Source organism: Lissotriton helveticus, chromosome 2_2 (genome assembly GCF_964261635.1).
Source record: "Lissotriton helveticus chromosome 2_2, aLisHel1.1, whole genome shotgun sequence".
NCBI lineage: Eukaryota > Metazoa > Chordata > Amphibia > Caudata > Salamandridae > Lissotriton > Lissotriton helveticus.
The window spans coordinates 83917349-83941848 of NC_136060.1; the positions used below are offsets into that span (position 1 = coordinate 83917349).

The 24500-nt window shown below is 45.9% G+C and overlaps 1 long non-coding RNA gene and 1 pseudogene across 3 annotated transcripts in view; both read left to right on the forward strand.

Annotated features, from left to right (window-relative positions):
• Positions 1-24500, forward strand: part of LOC144821739 (uncharacterized) — a 511371-nt gene that overhangs the window by 239749 nt on the left and 247122 nt on the right. For all 3 annotated transcript variants that reach the window (XR_013608413.1, XR_013608415.1, XR_013608414.1), the window contains exon 3: positions 2030-2081. This is a non-coding gene — a long non-coding RNA (uncharacterized LOC144821739). The remainder of the gene's footprint in view (positions 1-2029; positions 2082-24500) is intronic.
• On the forward strand, positions 11609-12350 carry LOC144821940 (heterogeneous nuclear ribonucleoprotein K pseudogene; annotated as a pseudogene).

The following is a 24500-nucleotide window of genomic DNA, read 5'->3' on the forward strand; positions in this document are numbered from 1 at the left end:
CAGGACTGCGGATGCCATGGGCGGCAATCTGAGGGATAGCCTCGGACGCCACAAGCTCTAGCTATGCCCCTGTATTACCCTCAATCTGCAGCCCTCTGAATGTGCAAGCCCTGAATGAGATGAGAACACTTTTCCCAGAGGTGAGGCAAATGCCTGGGTGTGGGAGGTGTTTTTTGTTGTACTGGCAGGATAACCATTTGGACCTTTACTTAAAAGGGGCCTTCCGTACACAGACATATATATTAAATGACACTTGGACCGGTCCTTTTTATTCCCCCAGTCAGGCAGGCACGAATCCCAGTGGGGAGGAATATGGCCCCAGAATCCATGAAAAGGATATGATTCCAACAGCCGCCCCAACAGGATCCGCAATGGCAGCTGAAGGTCTGACCACATGCATCAAAATGCGGCTGTCAGCAGTGAGTCGGTGGTGGTCTCACCGCTTTTGCAAAACAGACTTTGTTTCTGCCCAAGGCGCTGTCCCGATCAATATGATTTAGGGTCGGTGCTGGGGGTAGGTCTTGGGTCAGGACTCATTGGGTATTTTTAACTTTTTGTTTGCTTGACTTCGGTCCTGTTGAGGGTAAAACTTTTGTTACTAGGAACTGTGATGAGGATAAGTGGACGTGGTACAATGAGTGTCATCTATAACCAGTCGTAGTCTTAATGCTAACAGCAATAACAAGCCAATAAAAAATAAGGCTGGAAAGTGGGCGGAGCTTCCCCCACTATACTGTATACAGCATCTCTCTGACGAGACAGCGCATGCGCTGGCTAGTCCGAAACCTAAAAATGCTGTAAACTATAGGCATGAATTTAAAGTCAGAAAAGCAAATCTATAAGTCTTATGATAGTGCTATTAACTAAAGCTACAAAATTGAATGAAGTTGGCCTCATGACAAGATACCGAAGTGCGTTTTTCCTGACAAAAAGAGTTTGGGCAATGTTTTAAGGTTGTGCAAAATTAACATTTCAACTGCGAAAAATTAAGAAATGCAATTTCCAATTTTATTAAATTGTGAAATTTTAGATTTATACCTCAATTACACATTTGATGGAATGTTCCTTATTTGTCGAACATCCGACGCATAGAAAGCCATTTGCATCTTCTTTAGCAAATGTTCAGGCTGACTTTTGGCTGATTTTTTCCCACAACAAAATTTTCCATTGAAATATAGCAACATTTAATTGTGCCTTTTTATTCTTCCACGAAATCTATGTTTGTTTACTTTTTCTTCAACGGATAAATATTTCTTGAAAGTGGAAACTGTTTCCATACACTTTCTTAAAATGTACAGCAGGGAACGCCCGCAGTTTTACAAATATCTAATTACAGAATATACAGAATTAATAGTAACAAATGAAGCCCATCAGTATTTGTTACTTTTTTTTAAATACGCATAGCACAAATTAGGTGCGTGACGTAAAAGAGGATAAAGTAACATTACTATGAGAAACAAGACTCTAAAGTAATTATCAAATTTGAAAAAGCGGTAATATGCATATTTTGAAATATTTATACATGGGTTCAGTCAATCATTGGTGATTTGACTAGGTTAACATAACGTTCTCACGTTGCCATCTCGTGGCCTAATGCAGTACAGCTATACATTTTTGTAAACATTTCTTGTGTGAGTGGGTTGAGGAAAATCAAATATGCATCAGTTTTCGACGCACTAATGCGACTAATGCACTTTGATTACATTTGTAACAACAGTGGATACTGAACAATAGCAAAATATACATTTCAGGTTAAGTACCTCAGTCTCTTGTTTTAAACCATTTCGGTTATTTTTTTAGGGGTGTCTGACAATGTGAAGGATTTTCTTTCCTACTATATTTCGTATTTATTTAAACTAGTCGTAGCCTTTCCATAATGTTGTCCAGATCAGAATCTCTCTTTTCCCTTTTAACCACTAGTTTTGACTGCATACTGTAAATTGTGCACGGCTAATGCAGTGTTATATATTCTAGACATTGCTCTCTTACAGTTATAGCAAATACTAATTATAGTTTTTTTTTTCTCTAGGTAACATTACAGAACTGATTTTGGATCCTAATCTTTCATGCTCAAATATATAGTAAGTAGTTACACATTCCACAAAAATATAGTTAATAGCAAACAATTAAAAATATATCTTCCAAGTTCTCTTTTTCTTCAGTTTGTGATATTCAGCTATAAGATAGGGCGCAGGTTGAACTATTTGGCGTTCACTCTCGTAGCAGAAACAAACCTGGCCTCTCCCTATCTGTATCCATCTCGGAAAACTGAGGCCCGCGGACCAATCATTCCATCATCGGGACTGTCATTTAGGGGCCGAAATGAAACAAAGCCCCAGTGCAGAGGCAGAAGGAATTACTTGCTCAGATTTATGTAAAAAATGTTTCGGTCCTCCGGTAATTTTCTGAATTCTGTCTTCTTTTCCGTTCGGTTCAAAGCGCCAGGAAGAGCGAAAGGTATAAATATGACATTTTTCCGTCGAGGAATGGGCTCCAAGTCCTGATCATAAGTCAATCTGTCTGAGAGGAACTCCTGTATGGAATCCTGCTCCATCAGATTCTGAGTGGGCAGATGTTTCCACACCCCGTTTTCCCAGGTGTTGGAACGCCAGACCCAATTTCACCAGGCGATAATTCCACCTGGAAAAATAGCACGAGCCTTTGGCTGCAGCTGTCAAGCTTCTTTGGTGATTTCTTCCCGGCAGAGGCAGCATACTATGCTCTCCCTTGTTAAAACTTACCTTTCCCTTCCTTCCCCTACCCCCAACACCCAGCTCCACCCCACCGCACAGAGGTCTCAGCAATCAGTTGCCACCTGGTTAGAGCAAGTGGTAAATATATTCTTTAAACCCCACGGAATTGGCAATTCTGTGTGTTTTTACAACCAGTAAATCCGGTCCCACATGGTTCCCCCTATTTCTCAGTGGATCAACTTGAAACAGCCTGGCAGTGGCATTGTGTTACTGCAATTTAAAGAAAATTTCGCATGCATGTTCTGCACTCCCTTTACCATGAAACTTGTAATCAGAGCCCTAGTGAAGAACCACTGTGCCTGTCCAAGCTTATTATCATATTCACCTGTACACTGTGATAAATTACGATACTCCGCTCACAGAATGTCTTTAAGCATTTATTGAATCAGCCTGCCACCACGTGACCTTTCCCTGCCAGCCTTAGCATAAACTGGCCAGTGATATGAATATGATACATCTTTCCCCTTTCATATAACAATGAAACTACGAAAACATAGCAATGTAAATAAACACAACTCACCCCATATAAATAAACAAGGGAGTACATAACACCAAGTGCCTATGAAATAAGAAATTGCTTAAACAAAAAAAGTTATTAAAATTGAAAATAATATGCCCTCTACACAGGGTGGTAAGATTACTAAAACAAGGCCCAAGCTGGTCCTATCACACAGTCCAGCAGATAAGACAGAGGTTTTCTTTCTTTCCCTACATAAACAAACCTTCCAATGCTCCTCCAGCACACACTTTCCTAGCATCATTAGTGTCTGACCTCGCCTGTCCATGGAACTAGACACAACCTCTACAACAAACATAAATCTACTACACCCCTCACCACTTTCCACAGTGGGTTTTCACGTTTGCCTCCCTTTGGATACAAAGCTATTCCACTTACTTCCATTCTCCAAGGTACCATGCCACTCATACACTTGCTTAACCTTGAGGAGCCCTCTTCCAATACGTCCATCTTTGACCGTCACCCAATCACTAACTTGTATATTAGAATCTTTTCAAAGGAACATAAGGTTCCTCCCTATCTTTCAACCACCCAGAAACCAAGTTGGTCCTGGATTTTTAGCGTTTGCAGGACACTGGCATTGGGGATGTAGGCCTTGCCTGGCTAAAGTTGTTTCTCAAAAATCACACTCAAAGGGTTTCTTTACAACCCAATCAGTCGCTTTAATATATATCTGACCCCATTGTTCTCACTAATTGCCAACTGGGTCATGAAGGCGATATCATATTCCGATAATACACAGTTGCTGTTTCCTTTTGAAGAACAGTCCACAGATTCCTTAAAGAATTTCAAAGGCTGCCTGAAGGGCATCACTCTCTGGATGAACAACAACAAACTGAAACTCAATACTGAGAAAACTGAGGTGTTGTTCTTCGGCAAGATCCAACCGCCTGCAACGGACCTATGGTGGCCAATGGAAATGGGCCCACCACTCATTCCAGCAGGCACAATAAAAGGGAGTAAAGTGGGAGGCAAACCTCTCTTTTTCTGTGCAGATACAGCAAGTGATAGCCTCCTGTTTTAGCAAGCTGAGACACTTTTGTGATTTTAACTTTCATTTTGACGTCCTTGATAACCCTGATACAGCTACGCTTTTAGCCGATTTGTCCAGTTTCGGCCTTGCCCCCCTGGTTCATTCCCCTACGCATGAAGGAGGTCACACCTTAGATGGCATTTTCACCAATGCCACGGGCTTTCAAGTCACACAAATACTCCCTCTAACATGGTCTGACCACCATCTCATTCTGTCATCGCTACAAATACATGATCCCCTGATCAACAAATCCAACTGTAACCCCCGTCAACCATATCTGGCGTGGGATGACATAGATGAACGTAGGCTAAAAAATCTGCTCATAGATACCACCCCCTCGTTATCTACTGACCCCAATACTGCTACGTCACAATTTTATAACTGGGTCAGTTCAGCAGCTAAAGATCTGGTCCAAGTCAAGCAACGATCACGTAATAGATCTACCCCCTCGGCCCCATGGTATACGGACGAACTACGCACACAAAAGCAACAGTGCCGAAACAGAGAGAGACACTGGCGGAAAGACTACACCCAGGAATCTAAATCCCTGTACAAAGAATCGGTAGCCATATACAAAAATCTCATCATAGACGCCAAGAAAAAGTATTATTGTCATAAAATAGAAACCGCACAAAACTCAAATAAATGCCTATATGAGACTACCAAACAGTTAGCAGGCTCTTCTGTTGACCTTACTCCCCCCCCGTCTCAAGCTCTCTGAGATGCTTTGTCCAAATTTTTCTTTAGCAAAGTTGATGATATTTATCGAATCTTTGCCAATACCGCTACCCAATCCCATAGGGCCTCTATTCAGCTCGATGGACCAGTTTTTCACCAGTTCGAAAAAGTGACCTGCTCTCAGGTACTAAACACCATATCTTCCATTAAATCGGGGTCGGCCCGGGACCCTTGTCCTTTGAAGGTTATGCGGCCTATCATGGATGTAGTTCTTCCATCCATAACTGAGATCTGCAACTCCATGTTTTCCACAGGTTCCTACCCGGATACCTTAAAGAAAACACTCATAAAACCACTCCTCAAGAAACCCACCCTTGATAAAGAAGAACTTAAAAGTTACCGGCCCATTGCTAGTCTGCCACTATTAGCGAAAATCGTGGAAAAAATTATGAACGCCCAACTCTCCTTCTTTATCGAGGAGAACAAAAGGCTGGACGAATCGTAGTATGGCTTCCGCCGATATCACGGAACTGAGACCGCCCTGGTCAAAGCGGCAGATGACATTAGATCCATCCGGGATGCGGGAGGCTCAGCCATCCTGATCCTACTGGACCTATCGGCGGCTTTCGACACGGTCGACCATACCACCTTGGTCGACCGTGTCGAGAGTATAGGGATCCGAGGCAATGCCAAAAATCTCATTGCCTCCTTCCTAGCTAACAGGACCCAGGTTGTCACTGTGGGACCTTTCGAATCCTCCCCCCTGTCAATACCTTGTGGAGTTCCCCAGGGCTCATCCCTCAGTCCGACACTCTTTAACATTTATGTGTCGGACCTAGCCAAAGTCATCAGGGCACACGGGATGAGCCTGACGTCCTACGCAGACGACACCCAACTGGTCCTAGCAGTTAAGAACGATGGGCCACAAAAAGCCAACATGCTCAATCAGGGCATGCAGGCAATTGGTAGTTGGATGGCCCACAATTGCCTGAAATTAAACTCTGATAAATCAGAAGTTGTAATTTTCGGCAATCTCTCCCCGGACTGGTCCTCTTTATGGTGGCCGTCATCTATGGGCCAGCCTCCAGACCCGGTTGATAAGGTTAGGAACCTGGGTGTCCTGTTCGACAATCGACTGAACTTCTTACCTTATGCCAACCAGATTTCCTCCTCAGCCTTTTACAAACTACGGCTCATTAAGAAAATTCTGCCCTTTGTACCTGAACATCTCGCCAAAACATTGGTGAGCGCCCTGGTTCTCTCCACCCTAGATTACTGCAACGCCTTGTTTCTAGGTGCCCAGGAGAGAGTGCTAGCCAAAAGGCAGGTTATCCAGAATGCAGCCGCTAGGCTTCTAGGGCGCATCCCTAAATACCAACCGGTCTCACCAATTATAAGACAACTTCACTGGCTCCCGGTGAAAAAGAGGATTAGGTTCAAGGCATTGTGTCTGATCTATAAGGCCTTACATAATACCGGACCAGTGTTTTTCACTCAAAACCTAACCCCCTACTGCCCTCCCAGAACACTGCGCTCCTCCAACTCCTCTGACCTGGTGGTCCCCCGAACTAAAACTGTCAACTGGGGTGACAGAAGATTCCTAGTAGCTGCACCGAAATTGTGGAACACTCTCCCTCTTTCAATTAAGACCAGTACCTCCCTCTGGTCTTTCCGAAAAAACCTAAAAACTTGGCTTTTCAATCTCTGATTCCCCTAACCTTTGTACATCAACACCTCCGTGGGTTAAACACAGCAGTTATCTAGCGCCGAGATGCCCTAGGGCCGTCGTTCGCGCTTTACAAATGTTGTTATAAATAAATATAAATATAAACTTGTGGAAATTCCTCCATCTACTACTGGAGGATTACCGCCGGGTCGTAGTCCATGCCACTGTGACATCTAGGCTGGACTATGCTAACCGCCTATACTTGGGCTTGCCAGCGTACCTTATCAAGAGAGTTCAGATGGCACAGAATGCGGCGGCAAGACTGATTAGACGTGTTCCTTTTAGTAATCACATCTCTCCGCATAATAAAGAGCTCCACTGGCTTCCGGTGGCAAAAATAATTGAGTTCAAGGCTCTAACCTTAGCATTCAGGTCATTCCATAGGAAGTGTCTGAGGTATCTGAGACAACGGCTATGCATCTATAAACAAAATCGCGATTTGAGGTCCAATGCTCAAAATCTGCTTTGTATTCCACAAATTAGGATAGCCCGCCTTGGCGGCAGATCTTTTTCGGTAGGCACATCCAAGTTATGGAACTCCCTGCTGAACATCATTCGTTTGATTGAGCCAGAACCACTATTTAGGAAAGCTGTAAAAACCTGGCTCTTCAGGGCAGCTTAATTCCCTCACAAGGTTCATGAGGTGCACGGTCATGGCTGCGCGCCATCTATTGACTTAGCGCCGGGACACCTCTACGAAGGTAGCTGTTTGCGCCCCACAAGTGTCACTATTATTAATATTTGAGTTCTCTCATCCAATCAAAAAGAGATCTGTGAAGTCCTTTATTCAAAGTGGTGTGATGCGCCCAAACTGCTTTCTGAACTGTCTCACCCACATCAGTTCAACTCTGTATGGCTATTGGACATACTGGGCTCCAACACATTGGCAGACTGTACTCCATCGGCCAAACCTTAAATTTCTTTTGGTCACTTCTGCCGACCTTAGATCCTAACGGCAGACTTCTAGGTACCAGGTCTCTCTCTGCCAAACAATAAATCAGACTCTGAGGTGGTATGCAACCAAATATTCGCCAATCAGTTTGCAGTTGTTTTTTATACTTGAGTTCACAGTCTTTGGACATTTCAAACTGAGACTCAGAAAACTGGCTACATCTTCACTGCATGAACAGCAGAGTTGAATGTTTGGTCTTTTGGCTTCTATAATGTCGGTGGACTGATAAACAGACTACAGTCACATGTGCTCTTTTTAAATGGACAGAAAGTTGTACTATTAATATGGGCTGAGATCCATTCTAGCACATCGACTGTGTACATGGTGCCTGCACATCTGTACAAAATGAAGAAGGGAAGTGCCAGGAAGAAGAAAATATTTTATTCTGTCACACCTAAAATATAACATCATATTTAGACCACATTCTGTTCGTGCAGCCTAGAGAGCAGGACATATTCCCAATGTTTAAGGCACATTGACAATTTTTATAACTATAACAGTTCTAAAAGTTGGAGTATATGCCATATATTCAGTTTGAGTTCTCATGATTTTATTTCAAAGGCATACACTTCTCTACCTGGCATACGACATCTTCCACATGGTGACTAAGTTGAACATGTGAATTTCTTAAAGTTCTCTGCATCTTCTTCAGTTTATAACGGACACTAGAGGAGTCCTGGGCTTCATGGTGGCTCAGGGGAGAATACTTATTTTCAAGATTTCTGGGCAAAAGCGGCAGGCCAGAGGTAAAGGGAGGGTACAAGTGAACGCTCCAAAAAGTTGATCCAGCGGTTCATCATCTAAGGGTTCGGAATCATAGCATTGAAGGATAGTTGTACAGCCGTACACCCTGTTCCTAGGAAAACAATTGTGCCATTCTGCTAATAATCGAGTGCTTCATTACGACTTTCAAGCCTCATAACCTCTGCTGGCTGGTTTGCTATTTAAAAATCCATGTTGGACCACTTTGTACTAGAGATTGGAAGGAACTCCTGTCTGGTCTTGCAAGGCAGATTTAATGCCTGCTGGGAAAGGGAGAAACATGTCTCCTGCTTTGTCTTGGAAGTACTATTCATATAATGTATACACGCTGGGACCCAGTACAGCTCTCTCCAAGACTGTAGACCCATTCTACTATGGTAGATTAGTCTGATTACCTACAGTTTGCAATACACATCTGACATTTTAATAACATTTCTCTCTGATACATGATCTCCAGTCCACTAATCTTCCTCAATCTGAGTTGAGAAAATAATAGAATACATTTGCTGACACAATTTACATATCTCTCCCAGTTGATTATCTAACTTACACAAGACAACTCTAGCTAACAATGTCAATGTCACCATGGCACTTCCAATTCCCTCCTTTTTGATGAATTGGAACCTTTTTGTTGTTGCATTTGACACCCTAAGTGTGAAGGATATGCCCAGTTGGGGGTCCTGTGCTCACTGTGCTATTTACACCAAGCCATAATTGACTGACGAGCCCTAACCAGGGTGATACTGGTTGCATGTGTTCCGCTATGGGGAGGACCTGGCCTGGAAGTTCGGACTGGACTGTTCCTACTGGAGCAGGATCAAGATGGATTTGCATATGGCCGGATCCAAACTGAGAAGGCAGGGTGGTCAAAAAATGATGGACTGGGATGCGGTCAAGAGCAATTGCCATTTTTTGCGATTAGTTCAAACACTTTATCCATAATCTTGTTGTTGCATTTGACTCCCTGTGTTCGAATGGTATTGCCAGATGTGGGTCCTATCCTCACTGTGCCACTGGAACTATGCTATACCCAACTAATGAACCTTCATCAGGGCGTAGCCATTCATGGGTTGCTTGTGTTCAAATTGAAAGAGAACCTGGCCAGGCAGTTTGGCCTGGACTTTTCCTATTCGAGCTGTAAAAAAACTGATTTGCATATGGGTCCAAATTGAGGTATTATAGAGAGTGAACAACGATGGACAGGGATGGGGCCCGAGGGATTGCCAGTGGCTCCAAATACTTCAAGCATTCCATCCATCAACTTGTTGTTACAGTTATCCAGTTTTCAGTCTTCTTAATTGCAGCTCCAACATTCTTACGGATATGGTCTCTGAAGCTGTGGTATTCTCTTCTGCTCAAATGCATTACATGGTATTGAAGCAATTCCAGGTAAAATTTAAATCTCAAATTCTAGTTGATTACAGAGGTGCCATGTCCCAGGAGTATATAGCTCAGACATATTAAACGTTATTTTCTGACCTACGCAAACTTCTTCCGTGCCAAAGTCTACTTTAGGGCATCAAATACATACAGCAATATGAGTGCCTTTTATCCTCCCAGGTTTTAGGCCCCTGTGCTCAATACAATAAAGAGGAGTCAATAGCAATGAAGGCAGTGCCCATTCCACTACTTAATTGGGCGGTGCTCTGAAAAAGAAAAGATTGTTGGTCTATCGGAGACTAAGCATGTCATACATGGAACTCTGCAATACTTTTTTTTTTTAAATCTTATCTTATTGAAGACCAGAAAAAGGATCTTCCACTTGACTGAGCCAAACTCCTTACAGTAAAAAACAATAACATTATTTAGACATTAAGCCAGATAAAAAAGGCTATCCATAAAATCTATGTAACACAAAGTCTGACTGCTTCAAATAAATCACCCTTAGAATCAAAGAAGTTATACATTTTTGTCTTGTGAGAATCTTATTGTAAGAAAATGCCACTTTTTGCATGATCACCTCCATTTATGTGGACTGATGCTGCTGGTATTTTTTTACTCTGTGCACTGGGACTCTGCTAACCAGACCCAGTGCATGTGCTCCGACCGCTGAAACATGTTGAAAAGGGCTGTACTCTTAATTGGCACAATTATCTCACTATATGTCCCTATTACATGGTGCAAAATGTACCCACAGTCTGCATGCCTAATGTCCCTAGAGGACTGCAGCATGTATTGCGCCACCACTACAGGAACAGTGACACACCTGACTGCAGGCCTGACACAAGTAACCTGGTTGTGCTGAATTTAAACTGCAAATCTAACCTGTAAAAATAGCCCATTTTGATAGGTCTAAACCCTCCTTTCATTTATTAATAAGTTACCCCCATGTAGATCTTAATGTTCAATAAGGCAGATACAATTGCATTTAAAATGTAGGACATGTAAAGATTTAATATTAAACTCGTCCTTACAGTGACAACGCCCCAATAGCTATTTTCACTGTAGCAGGGTTAGTTAAACTGTTCCGTAGGAAAGCATTTGGAGGAAAATGTAAAATGTAATACAAATGTATCTCTACTCGGGAACCAGGTGAGGTTGCAGCTACCACTAGAGAAGCATTCAGTGAAAATGGAGTGCGAGACAGACTGCGAGGTTCAATTCACCGAAACCAACGGCAAATGCCCAGCTTACGACACCGAGGAAGAACAGGGGGCAGATTTATGTTAACTGGCGCATCCCCAGGGATGCGCCAGTTAACATGCGCCACAGTGCGCCACTGCTCCGCCACCCATGGTGCGCCGCATTTATGATGCGGCGCACCATGGTGCAAGGCAGTGAGGATGCGTGACGCATCTCTCGGCGTACGGGCGGCGCATTGCAGGAGTCATGTCGCAAGTGCGACATGACTCCTGCAATGCACAGGAGCCACCTATTCAATGCATGCTGTGTCACCCTTACACCTGCTTCAAGCAGGCGTAAGGAATTGACGTAGAAAGTGACTGAGTGAAATCTCATAGATATCACTCAGCCACTTTTAGGAGGCGTTCCTGCACAGGAACCCCCCCCCTGCGCAGGGACGCCTCCTCATGGCGCAGGGCTTTCCAACGTGACGCATCTCTTAGATGCGTCACGTTGTAAATAGGGCGCATTGTTTGCGCCGCCGTTGCGTCACATTTAGTGACGCAATTGTGGCGCAAGGAGGCGCAAGGGCATCATAAATCTGCCCCCAGACCTCTAAATATCTCGCAGCACTGGCGAAAAGGTTGACGTGCACCTAATGTTTCAAGTCCGGAATCCCGGAGCAGTGATTGGAAATTGCGGCAAAAACATCACAGTGATGTGAACAGATCACAAAGCCAGCATCTCCATCGCAGGCAGCAGCGGTCCAAGCGTATTCTGAGCATCAGCGCCGATAAAGAAGCCGTTGGGGAAATCTTGAAGAAAATCCTCCTCACTTTAAAAGACTTTGGCAATAATGCACCGCCTCAGAAGCAGAAAGCAAGCAACGTAGTCTGTGAACTGAGAATGTTGATTCATCAGAGCTTTGTGGGCGCCATTATTCGTGAAAAAGAAGTGAAAATCAAGGAGCTTAAAGAGAGTACCCAGACCAGCGTTATGGTGTTCCAGGAATGTTGCCTCCATTCAACCGACCGAGTTGTTTTAATTGGTGAAAAAGCTGACAAGATTGTGGAGTGCGTCAAGATAATCCTGGACGTTATATTGGAGAATCCGATTAAAGGGTGAAAGCAGCCATACAATCCCAATTTCTATGACAAAACCTACCATTATGAGGGCTTCACAATGATGTATGATGACCGTGGAGGGCGGTCCATGGGGATCCGCCTCCGGGGAGAGGTGGCTATGACCGCATGCTATCGAGTCGGGGTGGCCGCTCTATGCTGCCGGCAAGAAGGGGTTACGATGAATACGATGAATATCACATGAGTCTCCACAGAGGGCCTCCTCCCTCCAGGTCACCATGGTAGCAGAGCGATCTTTCCTCGATCACCATCTCTAACTGCCAGGGGTGGTGCACCATAAGGACGGTGGTGAATACGACACAACATAATATAAAGCTGGGCAGCCCTGATGCATATGATATGTGCTGTCCCTCAATCGGTACTGTGGGGGTTTGGGAAGGTAGGACTCAGAGGAGGGTGTACAATACAGGGACAACTACAAAAAGTAATTCAGACACACACAATTAGATAGTATCGGGAGATGAACCCATGTGCGGTTCCTCCCTTTTTATTTAACCCCGCATGCCACGCCTGCCCTGCGGATGACTTGCACACAATATCTGGCCGGCTGGCCTGAAGACAGAACCGCTGACCCACTAAATCCCTCCCCAACTTGGATCTTTGAACACAGTTCTTGAAATCTGGTGAGCACCAGTGGTGACTGGATGTCAGTCTGTGAGAGTTAATCAGGCAAAGTCCTGAAGGTGCTGGTTGGGTCGGAGATTAGGTCAGAGGCTGTAGCCATGTTTCTGACCTCGGATGGAGGGACCACCTCACTGCGGTGGATCTACAGGCACCATCCCTGATGGAGAGAGTTCAGAGGCACTGGTATCTTCTTCCTCTTGGCACAGGGTACCCCCGTCAGGGTGCGGCAGGTTTGGAGGGTCCGATTTAGAGGATATGGAGGGAATCTCATTTAACTAGGAGATGTTTCAAGATATTTTCTCGCTACCTTTTCTGGCAGTTACCATGGTGTCGTTGTTGGTCACTGCCGTCCAGGTCCCTGACTCATGGGCGGTTCGGAACTTCCCCCGGGTCGACTATCTTTAAGTATGACTGTTGCTCCTGGGTGAAGGGGCCGGGGCATGGGGCGGCGTTGGACACTCGCTCGTGGCTCTGCTGTTCCGGCCTTGCCTGAGTTTCTTGGATGTCGTGAGGTGGGGTCACCCACCATGGGCACGTGGGGATTAGGTCTCTCCCTGGTCTTCTGAGCATAAGGGCCCCAAGAGTTCAGAGTGTCGTGCAGTGTGGGGTACTCCTGTATTCCCTATGGAATTCACGGGGTCCGCTTCTTCCACACTAGTAATGTGTACCGTCTTATTCAATGTCCTCATAAATCATTCCACCTCTCTGTTGCCCTGGGGCCATTGGGGGCTGATCCGCCAGTGATGGATCCCACACTGATTGAGGAATATGGGGAATTCAACCCCTTGGAATAGTGGCCCGTTGTTGCTCCTGATCCCAGTAAGGAATCCAAACGTGGCAAATACTTTCTCCAGGAGGGGTGCCTCATAAGCGAACGCAGTCGACGGAACCGGTTCCACTATGGGGTACTTGGAGTATGCATCTACCAGGACGAGCGTATTCTTCACTCTGGAAAAACTCCCGAATTCTATGGTCACTTTCAACCACTGAATGGTGCAGGCCTCTTCAGTGATTACCGGGGCTGGCTGCTCGGGCGCGCTTGTCATCTGACAGGCATGGCAGCGGTGCACTAGGTCCTCAACCATTGTCTGGAGTTCTGGAACCAAGACCTTATCTCTCATTCTCACCTTCATTTTGGTAACCCCTTGGTGACCCCCATGGGCCAGATAGGTTGCTCGTTGTCTCAGAGCTTGAGGCATTACCAGCCTCGGGCCTCGCAGGAGTACTCCATCTGATGTGGCGTTCAGCTCGCTTCTCACCCTACATATCTTTGTCAGCTCTTCACAGTCCTCTGGTGCCCACGTGTTGGCCTGCTGAAGGTTAGCTTTCCAGGACCCTACCTGGACTGCTTGAAGAGTTCGGGTGTATATGGGGTCTTGTTTTGCAGCTTTCTTGATATCTTCGAGCGTCTTCGCCTGGGGGCATGCAGCGACAGAGATCATTCTTATGTATTGTTCTGACCCCTCGATACCGTCGGTTTCTTCTCCGGGAAATGGGTGTTGGGAAAGGAAGTCGACTAAGTTCTTCGCACTGGGTGGGTAGACTACCTCCATCTAGTAGGGCTGGAGATACACAGACCATCACTCAATCTGGGGAGATGGGTGAGGGGCTGACCCTTTGAAGAGGGGAACCAGAGGCTGGTGGTCGGTCACCACGGTGAATGGCTAGCCCATCAGGTACAGGTGGAATTGGTTGCATGCCCATTTTATAGTAAGCGCCTCCTACTCGATTTGAGCGTACCTTGCTTCGGTGGGGGTCAGAGACTTGCAGGTGAATCACAGAGCCGCCCCCACCCGTCCTGGCTCCTGTTCCTGGACAAGCACCGCTCCTAACCCCACCATACTGGTCTCCACCAGTAGTTCTGTGCGCTTCATCGGATCGAAATAGGCGAGTGTGGCTTCCTCCAGCATTGCGTCCATGATGCTCTTAAATGCCTCCTCTTTCTGTGATCCCCAGGCCCACTTGGCATCCGCATTTGTGAGAGCCCTCAGTGGCTCACGCGGGTTGCGAGGTCTGAGATGAACACCCCGCAATAGGTGGCCATGCCTAGAAAACTCCTCACTTCAGTAGGTGTGGCTGGAGCTGGGGCGTTTCGGATGGCCTGAGACTTCCTCAGATCCACCTGAATGCCTTCCTGGTTGAAGGCATATGCGAAGAACTCCAGAGATGGTTGGAAGAACAAACACTTTCCCCGGTGGAGTTATGCGCCATGTTTGCTGAGGCGACGCAGGGTGTTTCTCAGATGCCTGTGGTGGTCAGCGGCAGTGGTAGAGCGGATCAAGGTGCCATCGCTGATGTTGAGAACTCCAGGCAATCCAGATAGCAGCTCTCAGATGGTGTTCTGGAACACCTCTGTGGCCAAAGAGATTCCAAAGTTTAGCCGTTTGTAACAACGCAACCCCAGATGAGTACTGAAAGTTGTAATGTAACAGCTTTCTTCCACCAAGGGAAGTTGGTGATACCCGGCATTAAGTTCTATTTTAGAAAACCACCTTTGATCCGTTGATATCTGCAATTATGTCACCCATGGTTGGTGTTATATGGCGTTCTCTCTTGATTGCTCGATTGGGTAGCCTGATGTCTATGCAAAGGCATATGGCTTCCGGCTGCTTTGGCTTCTCCGCAATGACCATCGGGGTCACCCATGGCATCGGTACTGAGACCTTCTTGATTATCCCTTTCCATTTAAGCTTCTCGAGTTCTTTTTCCATCAGGGCCCTCAGGTGGAAGGGGACTAGCTGATGTCATAGTGCCACAGGAGTGACGGTCTTATGGATGTGCAGCTTGATGGGGTCACACTTAATGTGTACTAGCCCTTGGAAGAGCTCCGGGAACTGGTGCAGTATCTCGTCCACTTGATGCGCTTGTACGCTCCTGGCGAATGATACTAATGCTGGGTCGTCCCCAGTGTAACCGCTGATTAGGGTGTACGCTTCATGGCCTATGAAATGGATGATGGTCATCAACTCCTGGTCTTCTGATCTAACTGGGATGGAGATCTTTCCTTTTAGCGGCAGTGGGGATTGGATCCCATAGGTGAATATCTTAGTCCGGGGTGGGGTGATCAGTGGTCAAGGTTGAAGGCGACAGTACTTCTGGAAGCCCATCACGTTCACTGAAGCCCATGTGTCGATGATTGCTCTCACCTCCGATCCTGAAATCCTGACTATGCATGTGGTTTGCGGCCTTCTGCGGTGTTTGAGTTCTCGTGTGAACAAGATTAGGTATGTTTCCATCTCATCTTCCTCCAAGGATGAGTCTTCCAGCCCTTGGTACTGTTGGTTGGCTCCTGGGGCTCATCCTGCTGCGCGGAGTCTGCGATACACATCTGTTGCACTGCTCATGAAGGCAGCCTTTGTCCTCAGGTGTATCGGCCTCAGGTTTCTCTCCTGCAAACCGGTGCGAAATGGGAGCGAATTCTGCAATTTGTGCAGGTCTTGCCTTGCGGCGGGGCAGTGCTTGGCATCATGTGGCTCGTGCCCACCGTATCCACACCGTGTCTTGGATGTTTCAGGCCTTGTCTTCTTGGGTCCATCACTCTTTGTCTTTCACAGGAGAGCGTCAGCATGCTCTGTTTTGATGGTTCTTGATTTTTCACGGGTCTTCGGGAGGGCCTGGTCCATCTCACTTGCCCTCGCAGCTGACAAGCTGTGGGTCTGTGCCAATATGAGAATATCTTCTGGGCGATCTGTGGCTGGTGCAACATGAGGCCTCTCAGTGTCTTGTCCTGGCACCCTTGAATGATCTGGGCCCTTATTTCCTTCAGCTGGTCATCTGCCATGCACGTGCTGGCCAGCACGCGCAGGTGGGCATAGAATGCATTGATCAACTCTCTGTCTCATTGGCATGCTTGACACAACTTGAATCATTAAAAATCGGGGTTGAGGTGGGGGTCAAAATGAGCATTTAAGGACGCTACCGCCGCTTCGTAATCCGTGGTTAGCAGGTGTTTGAATAAATTGAATATCTCATCTCCTGCATAGTGGAGGAGTAGCCATCTTTTCACCGCCCCGTCTGCCTCCCTCGTGGCCACAAAGTAGTTGTTTAGTCATTCTATCCAGATCTCCCATCATTAGGGATGCTCTTGCCGGGTCTTCCAGCTCACTGAAGGGTGGTAGTACCCCAGTGAGAGCATGTTGCACTGGGACTCTTTGCTGGGCTTGTGCCTGGTTTTCATCGGCCATGCTTCTGGTGTGCTGTAAACCTTCCTTATTTTACCTTAGCCCTTATACTTGTCTGTAGCTGTATGTGTCTTTCTTCACTTCTCTTGTTGTCCTTTTCTCTGTCCGTTTTTAGGTACACTTTGGGTCCTTTGTGTATCTTCCTCCTTGTGTTCTCTTTTTTTTTCTCTAGGCCTCTCGCTGGTGCTTTACTACCTTGTGGTCACAGTGTCCCCTCCTCGTTGCCCAGATATTCCTCCTTGCAAGCACTTGCGTCGAGCAAGAGTGTGTGGTCTCCCACTGGGCTGCTCCTCCCATGCGGTTACAGACAATGTCATGCAGGTGGAGCGGCGGCACACACCTTCTGGGTCGAACTCCCTGAGGCGGAGAAAACGCAGGGATATTGTTGGCCATCACCGCAAGGCAGATGGGATGCCTGGAGCGCCTAGATGGGGTCAGCACTCAACCCTGCCGGCTGACGCATGCACTGCTCTTCCATTACTGCAGGTGCTGCGGCATGCCTCCTGATGACCAGCACTGCAGCTGTTGAAATCGCCAGCTGTGGAACAGAGCAGGGACGGTGGGTGACATTTGAAAGTGGTGCGGTGCAAAGTTATTGCATACAGTACCGTAGCGAGCGAGCGCAGCGAGCGAGCCCGAATCCCAAAAGGGGGGTTTGGGGGGGTTACTCACCCCAAGAAAATTTTGAAAAAAAAGAAGAAAAATCGTGCATTTTCAAGCTAATTTGAGAAAGCAGGAAGGTTAATAAAGCAATTGTGAAAGTGCAGTTATTACATTAATAGATGGCATAACATTAATTATGGCATACCATAGGTAGCTGCTTATTCACAGAGCTTCATACATTCCGTCCTATTACGCTCAGGTGCTGAATTCAGACTATAAGACTTTCATGAAAATCTCAGCTCTAAGAGTAGAAGAAGTGTGTGTGTGTGGGGCTCTGTGTGTGGGGGGGGGGCTCTGTGTGTGTGTGGGTGGCTCTGTGTGTGTGGGGGTGGCTCTGTGTGTGTGTAGGTGGCTCTGTGTGTGTGTAGGTGGCTTTGTGTAGGTGGCTCTAATACTTTTTTTCCCAGAAATAAATCCTTACAGAAATATTGCACATTAACCGATATCTTAGTAAACAATCATGAATGCCATACAATTAGTAGTGTGCAGCACACATTTAGATCAATTTAACCAACGCATGACTTTGGCTAATAACAATGTAAAGACGTAGAATTTCCGACACTAAAACACAATGAATGGTCATCAACCCAAAATCCCAGAAATATTAAGTTCACATTAAAAAGACAAAAGGTGCCAAATTAACCAGTAGCATGCAACTCGTTTTGCTCAGGAACAACATTATAAAGTGCAACATGTATAACAGCTTATCACAGTCACCCGGGGATCACTTAGTCAACCTTATTAACAGGTCAAATTTACCATCTCCCACTTGACCATGCCCATCATCCTCATATCATCCTCAGAATGCGAGCAGGTCTCAGGTAATCAACACGGTCCCTCATAAGTTAAAAGCACAAAAAGAGGATTACAAATAACAACAATAACTTAGCATTATTATTGTTGGTCAGAATTAGGCGTGGTGCTTTAGTTTAAGTATTTTATTGCTTTAGCTACAGTATGTTACAACCTTGCCCCTCCCTACACACTCTCTGCAGCTCCACCGGGGGAACATACATCTCAAGAATAGAGGGGTCCACGATACCATGGGAGCAGTTGCATCTGTAATAGCGGCACAAGCAGTGTTTGCCTTTAAATCAGTTTACTTGTGGGGGAGTTCTAGCCTATAGAGGCTTCCTCAGAGCAGTTTTATGCTTATAAACCACAGCACTGCATGCACATTACAGGGCATACCAGTATTTGAAAATCCCTTTAACTTACCAAGAGCAGAGGACTTGGCCTGAAAATATGTCCGACAAGACGTGACCCCTTGAGCTACTGGCCAGCCAACATAAATAATCCTGTTAAATCCTGCCTGCAACCTAAGTGAAATCAGGGATCTGGTGCAGCTGGGCACGAAACATACCCACTACAGAGAAAGTGCTGTGTGAGCCTGATATCAGTCGTCGCTGTTCCCTTAGAGTGACACTGGCTGCAACTGGGCCTGGTCTGAGGCCTACACAGCACACGTCGTCCACTGCGGCATGTGGTGGACGGCAGAGATCTTTGCTTAGACCCTGGCAGGTGGTCCCCATGAGCAGAAGTAGCCCTGAAGATGATCTGACCTGCTCCTGGCGGCCCCGGAGCCCTGTTGCCGCAGGATGGCAAGGTGAGCAGGCCAGGCATGTGCGGGGCTGCTGTTGGGATACTGTTGGTGAGAACAAGATAGGAGTATAGAGGGAAAAGAAAACTAGGACGCCCTCCACTCAGTAAATCGCCAAAATACAAATGTCCTAGTGTTCAAGGCAGTTCTCGTCTAATGATCTACAGACATCACTTGTTGTACATGAATTACAACAAACTTCTCTTCTTACAAAGATTTAGAGTAGGGGATTTCTCAGTCTACTGCCGTTTATTAAAAAAAGGAAGCCCAACTCTGATCAACAAACTTAGACAAATACAAAACCCACATTCACCTAAAATGACAACAGAAAAAGGTGAGAAAGGCGAGATGGCCCCTCACGGGCACACCACCAATGGGACCCCTGGCTGGTACTCACCAGGATGGCCCTGTTATCATCATTGGTGCCATCAAGCCGTAACGGAAACGTGTCCCAAACCCAAAGAAAAGACAGTGAGTGGTGCAGTGAACACAAATTATATGTAACAAAACGTACAACACTTTAACACTTAACATATAATCCACTGTGCAACCAGGACAAAAACTTTACTAGTGTTCCTTTCTTGTTGCATACAGTACACATATAAACAATAAAAAGAAGGATGTGAATACTACCAATCGATTCACACCCTACTTACAGCCGACATGTTTCATTGCCTTGGTTTCTATCAGGCAATTTCCTCAGGGCAATTCAATTTAAATGCCACTGCAAAGGACAATGGGCTTTGCGTGCTGTAATAAAACATAAAACATGCATAGTCGAGGTTACCTACTATCCACCCTTGTTCAATTCCCAATGCTATTTTGCACAGTCAAACAAGCATGATGCTCTATATAATGCAATAGTTACCCCTCAGTTAGCCTTGCCTCTCATACCAGCCAAGAGGAATTTAAAAGGAATACAGCCCCCATAGGTGAGCTGGGTCCAGTCTCCCTTCATTTCTGTTGCTAAACCAAACAAAAACAAAAACCGGGGGTATGCTTTAAAAAAAAAAAATATCCTTATACCTGTGATTAGAAGCTTGCTTATCAAGGTTACACGCTGCAACCCCCATGCAAAGATTACCGGTGGAGAATAACTGTCCGGCGTCTTCTCAGCACTCGAACACCGGCACATTTCTCAGCTGATCTCTTTAGAGTGTGCGCTGCCGGTTTTCGTGCCCTCTGATTGGCTTGGATAATCATGTGATACCCGCGGCCATTTTAGAGCAGTCTCAGGCCAATGTTATGTATGTAGCCTGCGAGAGTCTCGCCGAACTCTCACGATATTACGAGCTCACCAATTTTTATTTGATTTGGGGTCATAAATCGAGATATTAATCCAATATCCCCTTTAGTTACATATTATGTTCAAATAGGGCCCACAGCCTTGCAAATGTGTGACGACGAATACCACGTGTCTCAGTTTATTACCAGCAATATCTCGTATTTAGTAACCGACTATTAATGAGGTTTGGTGGAGTATTCATATTTCTAACTTTACAACGTTACTGTTGGTGCCTGTGCGATTGCTGCTGAAGCGGTCTGTCCTCCTTCTACCGCACTGCGGCTCTTCAAGGCAAGTAGCAGCAGGTGTATCTCTACGGACTGTCGGCGCCCTGCGATGGGTGTCAGCCAATTGGTGTGGTGCTCTGCGGGAAGCGGGATGGGTCCTCTGCTCCCTCTGTATCAGGCCTGGTGCTGAATCATATAATTCACCAGTCTAATTCACCCAGCTAGTGGGTGCCTGGCGGCACCCACTAGCTCTCTCAGTCTTAGGGGAGCATCTGCTGGACACACCTGCGGTGAGTCCCTCGCCTGCTCCCGAAGGGGGCCCTTGGTTAATTTCATTATTGCCCATGGTCAGTCATGGGCCCCCGGGGCAGGGTTTGGGAGCCCACCCTGTCTTAACTGCAACCTACAGGAAATTGTTTTCCCCCCAGGCCCGGCCTATGTTCTATTGGGGCCCATCTGGGCAGGGGCATTGATGAACATGGGGCCTGTTCCCCCTTGCACCAACTCATCTTTCGGAGCCCATCAGTCTGACTCACCTGGGCTTGTCTTGCAAAGCCTCACGTCTTTCCCCAGGGTGCACAAGGAAATGTTTTTTGAATGCAGCCCCTAAATACTGGACTGGACTGTTTATGGCCAAAGGGAAAATAGATGTATTTAAATATGTAGTCCAAAATACATGGTTTCAAATAAGATGTGCTTTGCTTGTGTGAAAAAACAAAAACATTTTAGTTATAGGAATTAGAGCTTGTCGAGGCTACTCTCAGCAAAGCAGAAGAAACAACGGGCTTCTCTGCTATCAGAAATGCAGCTTTCATGAAGGATTAAATAAGACACGGTGGCTATGCTCGTACATTTTAGTAAAACCTGCAACGTTAAATTAACATTGGGCCCTGATTGCCTGTGGAATGTTCACTTGAGTCCATTTAGAATGTTTAGGTTCTGGTTTGCTTTTCTCAACGAGAGTGTCATTTAAACAACGAGCAATGGCTGAACTCAGAAGTGTTGAACGTTTCCCTTGTAATGTTCAGCTAAGGAACATGTGGTTCCCTTGAAATCTGAATGGCCAGTTTTGGTTGACTTTTCAAGAAGAAGTTACTAATTAAATAATGGGCTGGAATGAAGCTCTGCAGAGGTTGTCTGTTATGAACGGTGTTATTTCTGCAATCTGTGGTATATATTTTACGAAACCAGTAAAAAGGGCATTCATTCTACAGCATGTGCGAGCACTAAAAGCATGCCAACATGTAACTAAGTATGACAGTTTGCGTAGGGGCAGCTACCACGCGTAAGTGTGGTTTATAGGCAGGACAACTGAAATTAAGTGATTCTGCGGCAGTTGCCCTTTCCACATAATTCATGATGTGAGCACTTGTGCACTTGACAGATAAACTACCACCTTTCACCAAAAAAACTTGCTCCACAGTTGCCGCATATTTCAGGCTGAAGAGATGATACAAGGCTGCAGTAAATCGACGAGGATGTCGCGACCTCCCCTGCCGGTAGCCCCACCAGGCACGACTAGGGGGTAGATGTTAGTGATAGTGACGTGTGATTTCATTTCTCGTGCAACAGGGCTGTTGACAAACACCCGTATCCTTTCTAGGTGAACTAAGTAACAACCCCTAATTTTGGCAAACGCATGCGCCCAGAGACATCTATTAGATTAAACAAAACATCATTCACTTACGAAAATTCAAAAATGTTCCGCCTTTCACAATAAAGCTATTTTCGGTGGGGTCTCGATGACGTACTGCTTTCATGTTGTGCATATATTTTTTTATTTTGCAGAGTTTTATATAGCGCGAACTAGACCCGAACCGAATCAGGTATCAGAGCGCTTTACATAGCACCAGTTACGTAACATGAGGACACGGGGAGATTAAGTGATTTGCCCAAAATCACAGGAGATTTTTGGCGTCGTTACCGAGACTCGAACCCAGATCCCCAGGTCCGAGGTTGAGCGCCTTAGCCGTTAGGCCAACCCCTCCCCCCTAGAGGCAGCGACTGTGGTAAAGCCATTGTTTCAGAGCCTAACCGTTTTCGACTAGTTTAAGGTTTATATAACAGAAATAGAAATTCAAACGTGATTTGCTTTTTTGTCGGAACACCCAACACTTTGGCACTCGGCTCTGTTGGCACACGATACACGGTGAAAGGGAAGGTGGTGGCACTGGTGGACAGGGTAATTCAGCTACATAAACGGGAGTCACAGGGAAGCAGGTGCGTGCAGCCATAGGGCAGGGAGGCGTGAGCTTGCAGCCACAGGACAGGGAGTCACACTGAGACAGGGTGGCGCAACCATAGAACAGGGAGACAGGGCATGCAGCCACAGAACAACTGTTCGCCCTGTCGCCCATTTGTAACGCCGGGGACTGCCGCCCACCCCCTGGTCACTAGCTGTAATGGGGGAAAGTTCAGGGAACTTTCATGCGCATGCTCGGGCACGTTGCAGCCCCAAGCAGCACTTGCGCATTATAGGTCTGCCACTGCCAGTCAGTAATGTACGTAACGTGGGTGGAGTCAACACTCGTCCATGTCCTGCTGTCACTCAGATCAGCCCCGTCCGTCCCCCTGTGCAGCGCACTCCCGTTTTGGTCGGGTGCTGCCCAGATTCCTGGCGGCGCTCGGATAGCGTTTACATTACAAAACACAGTTATGGTATTTATTTTACTTGCAGCCGCGGGTCCATGGGCTGGTGGGGCTACGCCCCTACGCCCCAATGGACGCACCGCGGCTGGAACAGAGGCAGGGCCAGTGACGCAGGGTGTTGACCTCAGCTCCCGTTATCGCTAGTGTGCTGTCCCACAGTCAGCACTGTGGGAGTATGGTCTGGTAGGCCTCAGTGGCAAAAGTGCATTGCAGGGACAACTACAAAAAGTAATTCAGGCACACTCAATTAGATAGGATCACTGAGTAAATATCGACGGACACAATATAGACTACCCAAAATATCGACGCCAAAATATCGACGGACAAAATATCGAATTCCTATCTACAAACAGGTAAGTACCAAAATATCGAGTCCAAAATATCGTTTATATATATACATTGTAAAAATATCGAATTTGTTGTAAATAATGTAAAATAAAAAATTATTAAAAATAAATAGCTAAAATGTACTTAAAAATACTTAAATTACCTTAAAATTATTAAATAATTATTTTAACTAATAAAAAAAATACAATCATATCTGTTAAAACATATATATATATAAACATAATATTAATAAAAAATACACAATATTATTACCGTAGGATAGCGTAGGGGTAAAAATGACTATTCCCACTCCAGAGAGTGCAACAGTAGGGAAAGCGTTGGATAGCGTAGGGGTAAAAATTACTATTCCCATTCCAGAGAGTGCAACAATAGGGAAAGCGTTGGATAGGGTAGGGGTAAAAATTACTATTCCAACTCCAATGAGTGCAACAGTAGGGAAAGCATTGGATAGCGTAGGGGTAAAAATTACTATTCCCACTCCAGCGAGTGCAACAGTAGGGAAAGCGTTGGATAGCGTAGGGGTAAAAATGACTATTCCCACTCCAGAGAGTGCAACAGTAGGGAAAGTGTTGGATAGCGTAGGGGCAAAAATTACTATTCCCACTCCAGAGAGTGCAACAGTAGGGAAGGCGTTGGATAGCATAGGGGTAAAAATTAATATTCCCACTCCAGTAAGTGCAACATTAGGGAAAGCGTTGGATAGCGTAGGGGTAAAAATTACTATTCCCACTCCAGAGAGTAAATTGATACTTGTATAGCACACTACTCACCCACAAGGGTCTCAAGGCGCTTGTACGA